This window comes from Dendrobates tinctorius, unplaced genomic scaffold, assembly GCF_039654945.1.
Source record: "Dendrobates tinctorius isolate UK_male_01 unplaced genomic scaffold, ASM3965494v1 ptg000062l, whole genome shotgun sequence".
NCBI lineage: Eukaryota > Metazoa > Chordata > Amphibia > Anura > Dendrobatidae > Dendrobates > Dendrobates tinctorius.
The window spans coordinates 17,035,798-17,052,624 of NW_027361730.1; positions in this window are offsets into that span (position 1 = coordinate 17,035,798).

Sequence of the window (16,827 nt, forward strand, 5' to 3'; positions counted from 1 at the left end):
TATAATCATTATAATTTGTTATAACTAACCGTAGTTAGTCACTATGCCCGGGCAGCGCCGGGCTCTTCAGATAGTGCTATTGTCATGGTTAGGACATGGTTAATGTCCTGTTCTCATAGGGTTAACTTCTGCTGGCCTCTGTTTGGATCTGGGAGGGGTATGTATGCTCACTCCAGGCTAGCATTCTCTGTCAGCTATACTGTTATTCTGGCTGTGTGTCTGACCGACCCCCCTGGTGTGCGTGTACTGCATTGGTTGTTTGATTCCCGTGTATGACCCAGCCTGTCCCCTCACTCTGAACCCCATCTCACGTTTTAGGTACTATTGTCTTCTCTGGTTCTGACCTCCTGGCTTGGCTATTGTTACTCCGCTACCGTTTGCCCCTATTGTACCGTCTATTGCTCGTTCTGGTTTTTTGATCTATTGCTACGTCCTGACTATCCGCTCTGTCTAACCCTTTGGTACTGTCCTGCTATCTCGTGCATTGACCCTGACTTGATCTGGTTTCCGCCCCTGTCTATGCCGCTTGGTAACTTGTCCCGTAGTTCTGTGGAGCTTAGGCCACGCCCCCAGCAGTCACATGCTTCAGGTCCTGATAGTTTGAAGCACGCATTGTCACCACTGCTGCCCTGTTCCACAGGTATCTTTGAGCATGTTTTTTTGTACTCAGGACATGCGCACTGTCTCAGTAAGCGAGTGTAGTGCAGTGTTCCTGACATTATAGCTGACCGTTTCAGTTCTTTTTTTTTTTTTTTTTTCTGTGAAGGAAAAAAAAAAAAAAAAGTGTGTTATCCTCATGGATCCCATACAAGCTTTGGTTGAGCAGGTCAAGCACCTGACCCAAATGTTCCATAAACTCAATGGTGAACAGCGCATGATGGCCCATACCCAGCAACAGTTGGTGGTTACTGTGCAGGGGGCTGTCGATGCAGGGGCTTCTAGTTCTGTGGATAGAGATGTGTCATTAGCGTTACCCGAATCTCCGGTCAAATTGCCAGACCCTTTCTCAGGGGATAAAAAGGAGTTCAGGTCTTTCAGAGAAGGATGCAAGCTTTTTTTTTCTTTAATGCCCCGCTCCTCCGGGGATGAGTTCCAGAGGGTGGGGGTCATTATTTCCCTACTTCGGGGGGCTCCACAGGCATGGGCTTTCTCTCTCTCTTACTCTGCTCCTGAACGTATGTCTGTGAATTTGTTCTTTGAGGCTCTAAGGCACATTTATGATGAGCCTGATAGAGTGCGTCTGGCAGAGAATATGGTGATGAGTGTGACACAGGGGAGGCACTCTGCTGAATGGTTCTGCTCAGAGTTTAGACGTTGGACAACCGAAATATCCTAGAACAACGCCGCCCTGAGAGGGTTATTTCGCAGGGGCCTGTCTGACCATCTGCAGGATGCTCTGGCATTACATCCACCTCCTAATACCCTGGACGACGCCATGATGCAAGTGGTCCCTATGGACCGGAGACTCCGTGCTAGAGGAATGATGCAACAAAAGTCTCCCTTGTACCCCAAATTGTGTGACACTGCACCTGTATCTGAGCCCATGGAGGTTGGGTAAGTCTCAGTTAGGGAGAGAGAAGGCACTGTAGAGACAACCTACTATGCTTTTACTGTGGAGCCTCTGGTCATTGGAAAAGGAATTGCCCCTCCTGCCCTTCTTCAGAGAAAACATCAGAGAAACAACTGAGTCTGGGCAACAATCGAGGAGGTTTTCCAGACTCCCAGGTACATTTTTTCTCACGTATAAAAATGGTGCTCCAGGTTTAATTGGAACTTGCTGGCGGTCCTGTTATGACCACCGCCTTTGTCGACTGTGGTTCCTCCATTAATCTGATTGATACCCAAGTTGTGACTCTTAATAAGATAGGGAGAGTCAGGTTAAAAGACCCTGTTAAAATTGTGGCTGTGGATTCATCCCCTCTTACCCGGGATGGAATTAGTTTTATGTCTGAAGTTTTTTCTATGAAAGTGGGTTCCACTCATGTGGAAAATTTAAGTTGTTTCATTATGAATAATCTGCCTGCAGGACTGGTATTGGGAATGCCCTGGTTGCAACGCCACAATCCTCTTATTGATTGGGTGAAGGGGGAGATCACCCGATGGGGATGTAATGATATTGGTCTGTGTTGTAACCCGGCTCCTTTTGTCAATCCGATAAAATCTGTATCTGTGTCATCTGTTGGTCTGGAGGGTATTCCGGAGTACCTGAGAGACTTTAAAGATGTGTTTTCCGAAAGCGAGGCTGAGGCACTCCCACCACATAGACCATATGATTGTGCTATCGATTTAGTACCTGGAGCCAAATTACCCAAGGCTCGCTTGTTTAATTTGTCCGAGCCTGAGCACCAAGCTATGAAAGAGTACATTAAAGAAAGCCTTCGCAAGGGGCATATTCGGCCCTCGGTCTTACCCGTGGCAGCGGGGTTTTTCTTTGTAAAGAATAAAGATGGTGGGTTGCGACCGTGCCTCGACTTTCGAGAACTGAACAAAATTACTGTTAATAACACGTACCCTCTCCCGTTGATTCCTGATCTATGCAATCAACTCACGGGGGCCAAATGGTTTTCTAAGCTCGATCTACGAGGGGCTTATAACCTTATAAGGATCTGGGAGGGGGACGAATGGAAAACAGCTTTCCTGACAACTGAGGAGCTGTTTGAAAGCCTGGTTATGCCCTTTGGCCTCACTAACGCTCTTGCGGTTTTTCAGAACTTTATTAATGTTGTTTTTTCTGACTTGATTGGACATTACGTAGTCATTTACATGGATGACATCTTGATTTACTCTGAGGACAGTCAGTCACACTTGCACCATCTGCATACAGTTCTTATGAGACTCCGGGAGAACCATTTGTATACTAAGCTGGAGAAGTGCTCATTTTTTATGCAAGAACTATCTTTTCTGAGTGTAATTGTATCCGGGGAGGGATTCCGCATGGATCCAGGGAAGGTTCAGGCCATTACAGATTGGGTGCAGCCTCATGACCTGAAGGGGTTGCAGCGATTTCTGGGCTTCACTACAGTAACTATTATAGGAAGTTCATTAAAGGGTTCTTGCAGGTGGTGAAACCCTTGACGGACCTCACTCTTAAAGGGGCAGATGTAAAAAATTGGTCCGTGGCCACAAAAAATTCCTTCCTGGCATTAAAGAAGTGTTTTACTACAGCCCCTGTATTGGTACAACCCGATTCGTCAAGACCTTTTATCGTCAAGGTCGACGCTTCGGAGGTGGGGGTGGGGGCAGTATTGTCACAGGGCCCCTCTACCCTGACTAACCTCAAACCCTGTGCCTTTTTCTCTAAGAAGAAAATACAAGATTGTAGAGGTGATCAACCCAGTGGCATACAGATTACAGTTTCCCACCTCCTTCAAAATCTCTAACATCTTCCACAGGTCCCTATTAAAACCTGTGGGGACAGTTAGAGAAGATCCCTTATCTGTGGCTCCACCAGTGTTGGTAGAGGGTCAACTGGAGTACGAGGTAGGGCGCATCGTTGATTCACGGTGGGTGCACCGGAGACTTCATTACCTTATCCATTGGAAGGGATATTCCGTTGAGGATCGGTCGTGGGTTCCGGCCAGTTCGGTGCACGCTGATCGACTGGTGCGGGCTTTTCATGCCAGATAACCTGAGAAACCTGGGGGTCCAGTGGCCCCCCATTAAGAGGGGGGTACTGTCATGGTTAGGACATGGTTAATGTCCTGTTCTCACAAGGTTAACTTTTGCCGGCCTCTCTTTGGATCTGGGAGGGGTATTTATACTCACTCCAGACTAGCATTCTCTGTCAGCTATACTGTTATTCTGGCTGTGTGTCTGACTGACCCCCCTGGTGTGCGTGTACTGCATTGCTTGTTTGATTCCCGTGTATGACCCGGCCTGTCCCCTCACTCTGAACTCCGTCTCACGTTTTAGGTACTATTGTCTTCTCTGGTTCTGACCTCCTGGCTTGGCTATTGTTACTCCGCTACCGTTCGCCCCTATTGTACCGTCTATTGCCCGTTCTGGTTTTCTGATCTATTGCTACGTCCTGACTATCCGCTCTGTCTAACCCTTTGGTACTGTCCTGCTATCTCGTGCATTGACCCCGACTTGATCTGGTTTCCGCCCCTGTCTATGCCCCTTGGTAACTTGTCCCGTAGTTACCTTTCTAGGAGTTTCCCTGCAGCTCCTAGCTTTGTGGAGCTTAGGCCATGCCCCCAGCAGTCACATGCTTCAGGTCCTGATAGTTCGAAGCACGCATTGTCACCGCTGCTGCCCTGCTCCACAGGTATCTTTGAGCACGTTTTTTTGTACTCAGGACATGCGCACTGGCTCAGTGAGCGAGTGTAGTGCGGTGTTCCTGACAGCTATATAATATAGAATGTCCTATATTCTGCTACTGCTTCTTAGGCTTCCTTCCCACTTCCTGGTGATTCCAGCACAGGATAAAACAGTACTGGTAAGATCCATGGTCCGTGTCCATGTGTGATCCCAATGTATGTATGTGACATCCCTGTATCCGTTTGCTGCCAGTGTGTCAAATCCTTGTGGCATCCTTGTGCCCATGTGTCACATACCAGCAACTGGAAAAGGCGCTACAGTTAGAAGTTCCCAGGCACTGGATGGTGAAGGCAGCTCTCATTGTTGTCACCTGGTCTCATTGAGACAATAATGGGAGTTGTATTCCGCACCCGCTGTGTGCATCGTGTGCTAAAATTAAGAATTAAATTTAAAAAATTATGTGGGCTTCTGCGTAATTTTCATAGCCAGCAGAGGGAAAGGCCACGGCTGAGGTCTCAATGAGATCACGGTGCTAGCGGTGACGTCATGAAAATCACCACAAGTCATCGGGCCACTCACAGTGACCTGATTGTGGGAAAAGTTGGCAATGACCGGCGATAACCTCTATGACATTACCGCTCGTCACTGAAACTTCGCCCCAAGCTCAGCACTGTGTGTCCTGGATGTCATAGTGAATGGTTGCATCTTGCCACTGTTCATCAAGACATCCATATGCAGCAAAGATGGATTATGGTGTGGGACAAATGGTTTATCTTCTCGTCAGACAGGTAATAAATATTATTTTATTATTTTAATTTTTGCAGTAGTAAAAGTAAAAAAAGAGGGTTGGCTAGACAGCCTGGGGATTCCCTAACAAACAGGAAATCCCTGCATATATTTAGGCTGTCTAGCAGCTGCAAATCATGCAGCTCCGGGGACTGAAACATATTCTCCGAGCATGCCCAAAATACTGGGAGCATACCCGAGCATGCTCGGAAAACTCAAGTAACGAGCACATTTGCTCTTCACTACTCTCCATTACTAACAACTGGGCTTAATGTTAGCTGACAATACAAAACTGACATTAACCCCAACCATTTTACCCCACTTGCCACCACACCAGGACAAGTGGGAAGAGAGAGGCTAAGTGTCAGATTTAACGCATCTTATGGATGCGCCATTTTTGAGGTGGCTGAGGACTGATGTTGATAGCCTGGGAGGGGGAGCAATATCCTTGGACTCTTCCCAGGCTATTAATATCAACCCACTGCTGTCTGTTTAGCCTTTGTTGGTTTGAATTTATGGGGGACCCTATGTCATTTTTTTCTGTGGTCCCCCGTAAACTAACCAGGTACATTTCTAGGGACTGGCGGAACGCACCTAATTAAATAAGCGTAGAGCCTAGGTGCGTTCGCAGTCTGAGGTCCACCGTGCAGAGGTTTTAACTGCTGCTAACAATAACGGACTGTGTATGGCAGGGAATAGCCAAACTCACGCGGGTTAAAGTCTCCCGGTGTGTACTGAGGCGGACTCTGTTACTTCAGAGAGACTGCCCTAACAGTCGTAGGAGCCGTAACCTGTTCAGCCTCACAGACTATGGCAAGGAGAGCGTTAGTGTGAAGTCACAGGATGCTGCCCCAAGACACGGGGTCAGCGCCCCTCTAGACCCACTCACACATGGAGCCGCTACTGCGACGCCAGGGGTAGATCCTTAAGGAACGCTGTACTCTGTTAACAGCCACAGGGTGCAGCAGGCAGTTGCTTACCGCATTGAGTGTGTACAGCGCCGCACTGGCGGACGCCACTAACCAGCCTAAGCCTAGAGCTGGAAAGTGCACTATCTGCGCATGGCGCTGCTCTAACGGACGCTGCGGTAATGCGGTACTGAGGTGCCATGTGCTGAATGGCGCCCTCAGGCGCTACTAAGTAAATGGAGCTGAGAGCACTGTGGCGCTAGGCAGTGCCAGAACTCAGCGCTCACTTAAAACCCTAAACCCTACACACATGCATACCAAAGGGGGGGGAAATATAATAAGTCATTCACCAGAGTCAGATATCCATAATCAAACACACACTTCAGCAACAAATCTCTATATTAGCGCATGGCCGGGCGGCCATGCAAACCTTTTATAGCTGCAGCCTTCCGGGACCTTCCTGGTGGTCCAATCAGAGAAGCAACGGGACCTGAGCACGTGACCCCCGACCTCCAATGAGAGGTCGTCCCACGGGCATGCTCAATAGGGGAAAAGCAGGACTTAGTCCCAAGAGCGTCTGATTGCTGCTGACTCAGGCATGATACAATAGTAGAGCCAAAAGAATCAACCAGACGCCTAGCATTAGCCTGCGCAAGGCACTGGGACCAACAGCTCTGCTGAGCAGCCTCCTCTCCGGCTGGAGGTGAATGGGAGCCCGCAGGAGGAAAGGCTTGAGTTCCCTCCTGTGCAGAGGCAGGAACCCAACATACATGCTAATCAAACAGTTGTGACATGTTATTAATAGCCTAGGAACATTTTGGGATATTGTCCCCTATCCCAGGTTATTAACATCAGCCCAAGTCATGGGCTGTTTGGCAATGGGTTCCTGCCTCTGCACAGAACGCATCCTGATATTTGCCTTCTGCGGTCTCCCATTCATCTCTGGCCACAGAGGAGCCTGCTCAGCAAAGATGTCGCTCCCAGCCTCTTGCTCAATCTACCACTGTAGGCTTGGTTACTGCTGCCAATCAGGGTTCAGCTATAGCAACCTTCAATAGCCAGCAGCGAGCAGCTCTTGGGACTAAGTCCTTCTTTCGGCCCACTGAGCTTGCCCGTGGGAAGTCCTCTCATTGGAGGCCTGAGGTCACATGCTCAGGTCCTATTGCTGCTCCTATTGGACCACTAGGAAGGTCCCAGAAGGACGCTGCTATAAAAGAGTCACATGGCCGCACGGCCATGTGCTAGTATAGACAGTAATTGGTAGTGATGTGTGTGATGATGGATGCTTGTAAACCGCTGAATGACTCATTATGAAACCCCTTCCCTAACGCATGTTAGTAGGGTTTAGAGGTCAGAGTCAGCGCCGAGTTGTGGCACTGCCTAGCGCCGCAGTGCTCACTGCTCCTCACACATGCTAGCGCCAGAGTGCGCCACTCTACCTAAGGCACTAAGCTACCGCAGGTACTGCAGCATCCGCTAGTGCGTCGCCATGCATGTCCTATGCTCTTTCCAGTTCTGAGTTTAGTGCGGTAAGCAATGTTCAGCTGCACCCTGTGACTTCTAACAGGGTACAGCATTCTATAAGTGTCTGTTCAGGCATCGCTGTTGCGGTGCTGAGTGCTAGTGGGACTAGAGGGGCTCTAACCCTGTGTCCTTGGGGCAGAGTCCTGTGTCTTAGCACTAACGCTCTCCTGCAGAGTCCTGTGAGGATAAACAGGCTAAGGCACTTATTCCAGCAGCTCTGTGAGGTAACAGAGTTCGCTCCTGTACACACCGGTTCAGCGGTTAACCCCCCCCCCCCCGGTGTTTAGCGCTCCGCCATTACTGAGCAGCAATTTCCATCTCTGCACGGTGGACCCGGGGTTGCGATTGCACTTCCTTATATTTTATATTTAGTGCGATCCGATACCCTAACATGGGCTTTCCCTCTGCTAGTTATGAAAATTACGCAGAAGCCCACGACATTCTTATAATTTAATTTTTAATTTTTACACACGATGTACACATCAGGTGCTGAATACAACTGCCATCATTGCTGCCTCGTCGTGCTAATCTAAGGGAGACCAGGTGACAACAATGAGAGCTGCTTTCAGCACCCAGCACCTGGGATCAGCGTGAACTGTACCGCTTTTTCCCAAGTTCTGGTACATGTTATCTGTGTGTCATCCGTGTGCATGTGTGCCGCATGCATTTTGTCTGTGCTGCACAAACAAAAGGACATGTATGCGGGTTTTTCACGCGGACACACGGTCCATGTGAAAAACCTTACATAAGTGCACCACCTTCATATTTGCGGTCCTTAAAGAAACAAATCGCATATGGACACAAAAAACAGATATGTGAAGGGGGCCTAAGGGATAGGGGAGCAGGATCTCCTCAATGTCTCTGTGGGTTATATGTTATAGAATAGCTTAGGGACAACTGACAATCCTAGATGGATAAGGAGATAAATCTGGAGCATGCAAAAGGAAAATTGGTCAAAAATGCCATATATAGCAGTGCTTGAAAGTTTGTGTACCCTTCAAAATTTTCCATATTTCTTCATAAATTTGACCTATAGATCAGATGTAGAGAACCAAATCAAAGAGATAAATCCAAATGATTTAACTTTTATTTATTGACAGGGCCGGCCCGAACGTATAGGCGAACTAGGCGGCCGCCTAGGGCGCTGACCCAAAGGGGGCGCCAGAGAAAAAATAGAAAAAATTATAAAAAATCTTTTCAAAAGGCAAAAAGTTTTAGGGATGGAAAGAAAAGTGTACATATTTAAGGGCAAATATTACGCAAGAGAGGTTGGTTGGGTTGGCAACAATTTCGATAGAATCTGAAGTTGCCAAACAAATTAATCTCGGTGACTTAGTGTCATCCTTTTAAAAAAAAAAGGCAAGGAAGCAAAAATTTTAATTACCTATGGTCGTTTTTGTTTTGTGTTATTGATTACTTTGTATATATTTGTCCTATACAACTTCTCAGAAGATTAAAGAGTTAGGAGAGAGTAAATTAATCATTGTTGTTGTGGTTTATTTTGCTCCTAAATTTATATCCCAAGTTTTCATCTACTTCCAAGAATAGTAGGGGCACGACAAAATAGTTTTGCCTAGGGCGCCGTAATCTCTCGGGCCGGCCCTGTTTATTGAGGAAAATGATCTTTATCTTCTTCCTTTTTTGTATTATTATGTTTATTGTTTACTGCACTTATTTCAAGTGTTTGATATGATTGTAATGACATTACAATGTGATGTATTGCTTTACATCACTCAAAATTCATTTGGATGTGATTGTATAAATGTATGCCTTACATTTTTGCTTATTACTCTGAAAACTTCAATAAAAATATTGTTTAAGAAAATCATCTCATATTACATGGTGAACGGTCTCTTGAAATTCAACTCATGGACAGATATGATGGATCAAAACTAATCTACACACCATGGGAGCTTTAAATCCTTACATAGACAAGCAGTTTGCACCTCTTTATTAATATGCATGTTGTTCGTATAGACCAGTCATACATTTTAATTCTTGCTTCTCATTGTTGAGGTAAGCTACACTATGAGACACTTATTTTATGCTTTTATTTTCTATGTAGGCAGTACTGCTATACCAGCACTACCTATCTTTGGGGGAAAAAATAGTATCAGCTAAAACCTCTAAAATGTAATCCTTTAGCAGACTGTGTCCAACGTCCAATATCTAAGGGCAGCTGTGGTGTTCGTGCTCATTGAGAAACATTTTAATTAAATAGCATGCTATTTCTAAAGGGCCGAGAGTTCGCATGTCAGATATTGTATTATATAGTATTCAGCATTTCACAGGTTATGTAGCAATAATTCAATCAGTGATGACCCATCGTCAGTTACAGGTGGTTTTCACAATATAAAAAACCCTCTAAATATGCATATAAGATATTTTACATACAAAATGATAAAGGCGGAAAAAAAACATCTTGGTACCAAGTCACTCCACAAATATAGCAATAACATGATATGGTATAGGGAACTTGAGTTCTGCTTTCCACTATATTGGTAGACATGAACTATCAAGATCCAGCTGACACACCCTGCAACACACTAGTCTGAAACTTTACGGCTGGCGCAAAATCATACAGTAATATTGGGTTACAAATGACACAATAAACTGCCCAAATGTACAATTTCCCATATGTTATCTATGTATCATTATATAGAAATGCCAAAATATTACATGAAAACTTCCAATTTAGTGATTGCATGAAGGAAATGTTTACTTACCAGTACTTAGGACTAGGAGAGTAAGGCAGGTGCACAGCCACATCATGGGGATGGTCGTATGAGGTTTTGCTGGGGTCAAACACTGGTAGATTGTGTATGAGAAGGGTCTGCACTACAATATCGGAGACCTGCCAGCGCTGACAATAAAACAGCACAGCTCATAATGATGTTCTCCTCCCCCAGCTGAACAGCTGTATAAGTGCAGGAAACTGGGAAATAAATGTTACACAAGCAACTGAGAAGGCACAATTATAAGAAATAACATAACGGTATCATTGGATATCCAAATTATTAATACAACTGGGCATGCATATTTATCTATCTCTCCTACTATCTGTTATCTATTTATCTATCTATTATCTATCTGTCTACTTATATACCTATTTATCTATTTTTATATTCAATATTGTCTTGCATTAGTCACGTGCCATTTTGCAACAATGAAAAAAAAAGTTATTCTGTGAGTAGCCCCCAATCCGCCTTAGTATGTTATAATCAGTTATTACTTATTATCTACTGCAAATGAATATGGTTTTATTTACTATTCAAATTTTTGGCTAAAAAGGCTGTAAATGAAATGTTCTATTCATAATATGACCACTACTTTATTTCAAACTAGCTGAAGATCCCGGCGCTGCCCGGGCATAGTAACTAACTACGGTTAGTTATAACAAATTATAATGATTATATCTATATATATAAAGCTGGGTGTATATCCCCGCCCATTCCACATAGCCACATTCACTATAATATCCCACATCATCCCGTCAGCCAGAGCTTCCGGACTACTACCCATAATTTTCCACATCATCCCGTCAGCCAGAGCCACTGGACTACTACCCCTAATATCCCACATCATCCCGTCAGCCAGAGCCACTGGACTACTACCCCTAATATCCCACATCATCCCATCAGCCAGAGCTACTGGACTACTACCCATAATATGCCACATCATCCCGTCAGCCAGAGCCACTGGACTACTGCCCCTAATATCCCACATCATCCCATCAGCCGGAGCTACCGGACTACTACCCATAATATCCCACATCATCCTGTCAGCCAGAGCCACTGGACTACTACCCCTAATATCACACATCATCCCGTCAGCCAGAGCCAAAGGACAACTACCACTATTATCCCACATCATCCCGTCAGCCAGAGCCACTGGACTACTACCACTAATATCCCACATCATCCCATCAGCCAGAGCTACTGGACTACTACCCATAATATCCCACATCATCCTGTCAGCCAGAGCCACTGGACTACTATTCCTAATATCCCACATCATCACATCAGCCAGAGCCACCTGACAACTACCACTAATATCTCACATCATCCCGTCAGCCTGGAGTCAGAACCAGAGCACTGAGTGGAACGGTCCTAACTTCCATACTGGGGGTCCCTTTAAGAGAGGCCTGGCGTCAGAACCAGAGCGATGAGTGGATTTGCCCTGACTTCCATACCAATGAGCCCTTTAATAGAAGCCTGAGGTGAGAATCAGAGCACTGAGGGATTTACCCTAACTTCCATACCGGAGATCCCTTTAAGAGAGGCCTGGGGTCAGTACCAAAGCACAGAGTGGATTTTCCCTCACTTCCATACTGAGGATCCCTTTAAGAGGGGACTTGGGTCAGAACCAGAGAGCTTAGTCGATTTGCCCTAACTTCCATACCGGGGATCCCTTTAAGAGAGCCTAGGGTCAGTACCAGAGCATTTGAAGGAAATTGCCCTGACTTCCATACCGGGGATCACTTTAAGAGAGGCCTGGAGTCAGAATTAAAGCGCTGGATGGATTTTCCCTGACTTCCATACAGGAGATCCCTTTAAGAAAGGCCTGGGGTCAGTACCAAAGCGCAGAGTGGATTTGCCCTAAATTCCATACCAATGATCCCTTTACGAGACCCTGGGGTCAGTACCAAAGCGCTGGATGGATTTGCTCTGACTTCCATACCAATGATCCTTTTAAGAGGGAAGATGTGCCTACAGGATGGATGATGTGTGATGGGGATATAAGCACGGGAGGGGGGATTCATTTCTGTCATGTGCTCTCTGCTCCTTTCAGGGGGGCAGACAGTGGCTGGGAGCTTAAGTTCCCAGGGATGCTATATTTCTCCCACCATGTCAGTGTCTGCTGAGGTGTTGTCAAGTAGGAAAACTGTTGGTCATTGCAACCAATCACAGCTCAGCTACTTTTAACCAGCTCTGGTGAAATTAGAGATGCTTAGTGATTGTTTGCAAGGTAAACTGTTGGTCATAGCAATCAATCACAGCTCAGCTTCTTTTGAACAGCTCTGGTGAAATTAGAGATGCTTAGTGATTATTTGCAAGGTAAACTGTTGGTCATAGCAATCAATCACAGCTCAGCTTCTTTTGAACAGCTCTGGTGAAATGAAACATACTTCGTGATTGGTTGGTGATACACACACACACATTCATTTTTATATATAGAGATTATTTCAGTTTGAATCCTCAGAAACTTTTAAAGGGAATGTTAACAGAACAGATACTTTTAGGCTATGTGCACACATAGCGGAACTCTCGCGGAAATTGCCGCGAGAATTCCGGATTCCATTCCGCTGGAAAATCGCATTTAAATTCCCGCGATTTTCCTGCGGAAAAACTAGCGTTTTGCAAGCATAATTAGCTTGCAGAATTTTATCATTTTCCAAGCGATCTGTAGCATCGCTTGGAGAACTGATTGACAGGTTGGTCACACTCGTCAAACATAGTGTTTGATGAGTGTGACCAACTTTTTACTACTGATGCTGCCTATGCAGTATCAGTAGTAAAAGATAGGATGTAAAAAATAATTTAAAAAAATAAAAATATTGTTATTCTTACCTTCCAGCATCCCGCGCAGCCTTCCCGCCTCTCTCCACGCTCCCGGTCCCAGTAATCCTTTGCGCGAATGACCGCGAGACGTCGCGCTCCCCCGAGATCTCAACGTCATCGCGGTCATTCTCGCAAAGGATTACTGGGACCGGGAGCGTGGAGAGAGGTGGGAAAGCTGTGCGGGACGCCGGAAGGTAAGAATAACAATATTTTTTATTTTATTTTTTACAGGGATATGGTACCCACAGCCCCGAGGAGAGTCTCCCCTCCTCCGTGTCATGGGTACCATCCGCAAATGTTCTGCTTACTTTTCGCATGGTGTGCACAGCCACATGCGGAAAGTAAGCAGAACAATGCATTCCTATGGGTGCGAGATCGCCGCGATTCCGCTAAATTAATGAGCATGCTGCGTTTTTACCGCGAAGCGATTCCGCTGCGTAAAAAACCGCAGCATTAGCACAGCATTGCGGAATCCCATAGGAATGCATGGGATGCTTATTTTTCACGTTTTCGCTGCAAAATCGTGAGTTTAAAACCACCGCGAAAACGCGAAAAAAACGCGACGTGTGAACGAAGCCTTAATTTCATGCATCAATTAGATGCCCTAAAAAAACAAACCAGGGGGTAAAACTATTTTTTTACAAAGTGCCCTCGCATGATAAAAAGCATGCCTTAATAATTTATATATAAATGTGTAACTTTAATAAATTGCTTAAAGTAAAAACTGAAAAAAAATAAGTAAAAAGAGTACAAAGTTAATATTCATAACATATCAACATCCTATCTCATATGGCGCCACCCGCTCACGTCAACCACACCCACACAGCGCTTACATGCCTTCAATATGTGGGTCCGACTCCACCTGTTGGTGTGGCGTCACTAACTGCTATAGTAATGGGAGGATTATGGCCTTTCCCCTTCCACCACGTACTGTGCATATTTTACATTTCATCATGAGGAGTCAGCCACACACCAACCTTAGATCAGTGCTAATTTATTCCATATTTCATGTTCCAAATAAAACGCCCATTTTACACTAAGAAACGCCTTCTAGTGAAACCCAGTGTGATGAAACTCTGTGGGCCCCCCTCCTGAGTCTCCCTGTATATACTTGCCTCACCATGTTTCTAAGTAATGGCTATGGCCTCTAGCCCATTCCACTTCTGTATGTAATGGTGCTGCAGTACAGTACAGCGCAACCTCCACCAGGTGGTGCTGGTGAGGGAAGGGAGATTGCACACACATAGCAGCACCACTGAGCCACCTGGTGGCGAAAGAGAGGTCAGATGAGCAGAGTCAGAAACCAAGAGGGAACGAAGTACCAGAGGTCACAGCAATACACGTAGTCAAATACAAGCCGGAAGTCAGAAAGAGATGGGAGCAGAGATAACAGAGACGTGAGACAGTCAAACAGGTCAGAAGACAAGCCGGGTCACATACCAAGAGGTCCAAGTACAGGTAGCGAACACTAAGGCAAGTGGGGTGGTGAGAAAGGGAAGTCACGGGAACAGAGTAAACGGGCAGAGGACAAAACACAATATCAAGGGGTCAGCTGCTCTAGCCTGGGAGCATGAACTATCACTGACATTGGTCTGCAGGCCACAGCAGACTGAAATAGCCCCCCAGAATCTAAAACAAGGCAGAGAAGGTTAACACCCGCATGACCAGACCGGGGAGAGAATAACAAGAAATAAACCCCGGCCTGGATCATGACACTGTACTTATGCACTTTAATCATTACTATTATTATTATCTAATAATATTGTATATTTACTTTAGCACTTTATGCACAATGTCTATAACATAGCTTTGTGTTGTGAATTCTCTCTCTGGCTTCCCTCTGGTGATTACTGAAGATAGTGGAGCTGGTCAAATTGAGAGTTCTCTTTCTGGGCTCCCTCTGGTGGTTACTGGAGGTAGTGGAGCTGATCTAATTGACAGAGGCTTGCCACCTGATAATGAGGAAGACGATTGGAGATCTGGGGTTTCTGATTGGGATTTAAGACAGCTGACTCCCTCTATCCCTGCTGGTGATTTTCTTCTTGTGCCTCCTGAGGTCTGATGTCTCCTGCTCTTTCCCTGCATGTTCAGCTAAGTGGTTCATTTGCTATTCTGTTTGCATTTGATCTGGTTTTGCTTATCTCTGCTTTGTGCGGGTCAGCTAGCTCTGGCTGGGGCTGTGCTGAATCACCGCCCATATGTTACTGCATGTGCCAGTTTGTTTTGTCCCCTTTTATATTGGTCTCTTTTTGTTTTGCTTTTAGAATATACCAGAGTGCTGATTAGTGGGGGCGAAGTCGTGCAACTTCAGTGTTTTTGTGCATCAGACGTGTTGGACTTTTTTGTAGGGTTTTTTGCGTGATTGCAGACAGTGTCTTTCCTTTTCTGTCCTGTCTAGTCAGTGTGGGCCCCATCGTTTGCTCAGTCTATTTTTCTGCCTGCGTTTGTGTTTTCATCTTGTCTCACTGACAATATATGTTTGGGGGCTATCTATTCCTTTGGGGTCTGCTCCGGGGCAGTTTAGATTTCCCCTTTCTTGCTTTAGGCTTAGTTAGCTCTCCGGCTGTGCCGAGGCGTCTAGGATCATCGTAGGTATGCTCCACGGCTACTGCTAGTTGTGTGGACAGGATCAGGCATCTGCATCTGCTTAGTTACCAACCTCTCTGGTTTTCTGTGGCTTAGCCTGGGCCTGCTATCCTCCTCGGTGACCCATTCATAACAGCTTTGCTTCCTATACATATGAACATCCAGTCTAGCTCTATTATCACCTTACAGATGGGCTTTATTCATTTATCACATATATATCATATATGATCCTATCATATCATTTCTGTACTTTATGTATGGTATTTAACCCCTTTACCCCCAAGGGTGGTTTGCATGTTAATGACCGGGCCAATTTTTACAATTCTGACCACTGTCCCTCTATGAGGTAATAACTCTGGAATGCTTCATGGATCCTGGTGATACTGACATTGTTTTCTCATGACATATTGTACGTCATGATCGTGGTAAAATTTCTTTGATATGACTTGCGTTTATTTTTTAAAAAAACAGAAATTTGACAAAAATTTTGAAAATTTCACAATTTTCAAACTTTTAATTTGCCCTTTTGAAATGCCCTTTCAACAGAGAGATATATCACACAAAATACTTAATAAATAACATTTACCACATGTCTAATTTCATCAGCACTATTTTGGAAACAATTTTTTTGTTAGAAAGTTATAAGGGTTAAAAGTTGACCAGCGATTTCTCATCTTTACAAAACCATTTTTTTAGGGACCATATCACATTTGAAGTCACTTTGAGGGGTGTACATGACAGAAAATGCCCAAAAGTGACACCATCCTAAAAACTGCACCCCTTAAAGGTGCTCAAAACCACATTCAAGAAGTTAATTAACCTTTTATGTGCTTCACAGGAACTGAAGCAATGTGGAAGAAAAGAATGAACATTTAACTTTTTTTCATAAACATTTTACTTCAGAACCAGTTTCTTTATTTTCTCAAATGTAAAAAGAGAAAATTAACCACAACATTTGTTGTGCAATTTCTTCTGAATGCGCTGATACCCTATATGTGAGGGTAAACCACAGATTGGGTGCACGGCAGAGCTCAAAAGGGAAGTAGCGCCATTTGACTTTTTCAATGCAGACTTGGCTGCAAATGAGATTGGACGCTATGTCACATTTGGAGAGCCCCTGATGTGCCTAAACAATGGAAACCCCCCACCAGTGACACCATTTTGGAAACTAGACCCCCCAAGGAACTTATATAGATGTGTGG